Here is a 4,438-nt window from a genome sequence, read left to right as displayed (position 1 = left end):
GAGTTGGGGAGGTGGGGAGGGAAGGGACACTAGGGGGAAAACAAAAGAGTCTATAACAATGCTCAATAGGAAATGTACTCATTACCTTACTCATGTAACTGTAACCCCTCTGTACAGTATCTTTACAATAAAAAAAAAAACAGATGTCAGATGATCCTATGTATAGAAAGCAGATCTAGCTGACCTGTGTTGTAATATAGATATTTTTAACAGGCTTTATTGAAGTTGAGACTCATCTCCTTGAATCCAGAGAAAACTTTTTATACAGTGTCAATTTATGGTTGTCAGGATCAAAGTTTGGTGTCATAGAACCCACTGAGGTTCAATTTGTGCCTGCTCAGTAGATAGTTAATCTCAAGGGAAAGTAAGTTGTACATAAGTGAGTTACATGTGTTAGAACAACTTCAGTTAGAAAAATCTAACGCAGCCTTCAAGTTCTATTTTTCTATTTATTCTGAATATTGTTTTGTTCTCCACAAGATGTTCTGTTTTCCAAGTGGAGTCAGATTTGATCCTAGCTGGACTGAGGGAAGCACCATAGAGAAATTCTTCTAGCTGTGACATCATCTGAGCACATGCTAAGTAGCCCTAATGAGGGGCTGACTGGGGGGTCGCTAGGATACCCAGTAGTACACAAAGCCTGAGCCATTACTGGACCAGCCATCCTTCATCAACATCCAGGCAGGCAATCTCAATTGTCAACAACCAACTGGCCATCCTATCTGATGGTATGTTTCAGAAATGGTACATAGTACACAACAAAATAGGAGCCCTAAGAGGAGCAAGACACTTTGTAGATCAGATTGTTCTGGAGCACTGGAATAGTTAGGAGATGAAACTCATCCAGAATGATCCAAAGGATAACTTTGCTCTTCCTTATGTAATTCTATATGAGGAATCCTACGGGAGAGCAGGCAATGTGTCATTCCTGTGTTTCATTCATCCAAAAGATCTCACTCTGCAGACATCATTACACTTTCCATTTGATGATAATAATTCCCAGAATTCCCAGTGGTATTCACATTCTCCTTTCTCCCCCATCTACCCTTTCTTTCTATTGTCCCCACTAATGAGGTAAGTGCTTCATCCAGATCTCTCAGTGTCAACCACCTATTGTTTTCTATGTGGTTCCTCTCACAGATGTTATCCATTACTGATCCCTAGCTTATAAACTTCATTTTCTATTTCTTTTGTTTTTGAAGACCTGGGCATTAAAGCTCATGCCCAGAAAGTTTAGGCAAGCACTGTACCAGTTGAGCCATGCTCAGTTCATTTTTCTGCTCTGAATTCTCCCCTTGCTGCTATTTCACAAAGTGTCTTCTCTCCCCTCTTTACCCATTCATCAATATTTTCATAGAGTATTTTTTGTTCAAATGAAGGGAAAGTGAGAATTTAGTGTCAGGATCTTTTTGCTGTATAGTGACTTCCTTGGTTTTTTCTCATATACAGCTGATGGATGAAGTTGAGATAGATGGGGGGGTGAGCAAATAAGGGAAAGGGTGACAATCAAAATCCACTCTACTCATCAATTGAGATGTTGAAATGAAACCACTTTATACAACTACTTACAGATAACAATAAAAAAAGAGATTCAAAGCCAACCTGGGCAGGAAAGTCCACCTAGAAATTTCATTCATTTTTAATAAGATTTTTTATTGTGAAAATACCTACATAGGGGTTACAATTACATGAACAAGGTAATGAGTACATTTCTTATCAAGCATTGTAGCTACTATTCAGTTTCAAATGAGACAACTGAAGTCATTTCTGTTTTTGTTTGTTGTGTCTTCTTATTTCCAGCATTCACTTTTATCTCTTCACAGTAATTATTTTTCTCCAATTACTGCCAGATCAACAGCACTGTCTTGCTTAGCTCCTCACTGTGAGAATGTGCTGGTGTTCCTCAAAGAAAATCCCAGAAATATTTGTCTTCTATGTAGATTGTGATATTCTACACATGACCTGAAGAAATTCATGAAAATAACCACTCAAGTCAGGTATTTGTGGCTCACGCTTGCAATCTTAACTACTTAGGATGCTAAGTTCTGAGGATCAGGATCCAAGAGCCTGGGCGGAAACGTCCGTGAGACTCTCCATTTAGGCACCAAAAAGCCAGAAGAGGAGCTGTGGCTCAAGTGGTAGAGCACTCACCTTGAGTGCAAAAGCTCAGTGACAGCGTTCAAGCCCTGAGTTCAAGCCCCATGACCAACACACACATACACACACACACACACACACACACACACACACACCATTCAAATAGTTTTTAATCAGGAAATGAGCCCAACATTTTCTGCTTCATGAAAGTGTTTCTCTAAATTCCACTATGCAAATATTTAAGTTGAAGAATCATGCTATTTTCTGTCAAATGTTTACTTAGCTTAAGCAGTGATATTTTAGCAGCAGCTTTTTTATCCTAAATTGTTATCCAATGTAAACTGTCTCCATGTTCTTTCAATCAACTTCATGAAAACCTGTTGAAGTAAAAAGTTATTATAATTGAGCCACATTTGGTTATAAATACAAGACTTGCTTTTCTGCTGTTCTCTTCTGGGGGAGAGATTAATAAGATAAAGTATTGACCCCATTTTAAACTAGCCAATTGTACAATTCTATAATTTATAAACACAAGTTCTAATGCCATGTTACCTTAGCTGAAACAAGGGGCAGCATTAGGGAAAAAAACCTGTGTGAACTGCCTGACCAGCCTGCTTGCTAATCAGTTGGACACGTATCTACAGAAATAAAATTTGCCTTGCAGAATAACTTCTGAGTCTTGGGTCTCATTTTTGTGGTGATAGCTCCGGACTCTGTAATTCATATTTAACCATTTGGGGAATCCTCTAGCATATTTTAAGTCACCTAAAGGGTTAGAGAACTTCTCCTCAAATGAAATGCATCCTTCTACCTTGTGGTGTAGTAGCTTCAGAGCTGAAATTAATCTGGGCTCTCCTGAACCAACTGTGGTTGTAGGAAGATTGTAACTTAACGTGGGGAGAAGGCCCAGGCAAGCACTGTGACCACCAAGTAATTTCATTCAGGGACAGGAAAGTTGAGTACTACTTTGGTGATCAGGACATCCTGGTTGCAAGTGACTGAGATGTGTCCTGGACACAAAACTGAAGGTCTGGTACCCAGGACGGAGCTGGTTAGAGACTGAGTATATCTGTATTGTAAGATACTGCCAACACTGATGTTGAGTACTCTCCAGGAGCAGTCACTACCCAAATAGTGGGATGAGAAACAAAATCCAAGCTTGATAATGAAATATCTTAAAAAAAAATTCTCTACTGTCCGTTTTGCTCAAAAAGTCCTCCCAGACTGGTGCTACAATACTAGAGAAAAACATTTTGGGGAAATACATTTTTAAGCAGTGGGGAGGGAAGACTGCTCTTTTATTGTATTTCTTTGTTCCTTATGCCCTCTTCTGGTGGAAGAAAGACAAGCGCCAACTGGGAACCTCTTTACTTTGGATTGAGGAAGGAACTCAATGCAAAAAAGACACCCGAAATTTCCCCTTTTTCTCCATAGTCCTGCAGAAGGAAATTATTCGTTGTTTATTTTCCTTCAAGTATAGCTTTTCAGACTATTAACCCACCAGATTTTTTTGTGTACTTCTTTTTAAGACTATGCACTCTCTTCCAGCTTCCCAGGAGGCAAGCCAAAATTGATCTGTGACTACTGAGGAACCTCTGGAGTCCAGCAATATGCTTACCAGGATTTTATACATGATATGTCTTTGTCCTGGGATACAGATAGGCAAAGCCAACATTCCCTTTGGGAAAGAATATGAAAATTAGGTTAACAATAATTGAATAGATGGTTGCTGGCTTTCCCTTGTGTCCTGTTATCAGTTGGATATAGCTATAATATTCTTGGTAGTTGGAATTGATGAATGTATTACTAACCCTAAAATTCAATGCTTGTCAGCTATTTCCATGTGGAGATCTAAACCAATATAGAGAGTTCAAGGTATACCATTTATCTCTGCCCAAAGCCTAGTCCATTAAATGGACCTTGTTTATGGGTATATTTATGTCCAAATTGGGAGGATGTATAGTTTACCATACATTGGATAGACTACTCAATATAATTGGTAGACTTCATCAGGGATCAGGCGGGACAGAAATTATGGAAAATTAAAATAAAAATGTCTCTTCTTTAGGGCATCCCTTCCCCACAATTGTCCTGATCTCCAATGCAATCCCCTCCTTTTAACTAGTGATGAATCACCCATTTTAGATCACTTTCCTATAGTGGCACCTAAAACACAAAGGATGGAATTAAACACTTCAAGAAAAAATCTTCTGGGTCAACTAGCCTTACAGTTAGCAAAAAACTTGACCACCTCACCTGGAGAGGTTGACTCAATCTCAACCTTAGTAAAAGAACATCCTCCCTGAGATAATAATCCTATCAGAGTTACAGCTAAAGAATC

The sequence above is a fragment of the Dipodomys spectabilis genome, unplaced genomic scaffold (assembly GCF_019054845.1).
Source record: "Dipodomys spectabilis isolate Male_0828 unplaced genomic scaffold, ASM1905484v1 ptg000482l, whole genome shotgun sequence".
NCBI lineage: Eukaryota > Metazoa > Chordata > Mammalia > Rodentia > Heteromyidae > Dipodomys > Dipodomys spectabilis.
The sequence above is the reverse complement of the archived record's forward strand: the minus strand, read 5'-3'. Positions refer to the sequence as shown.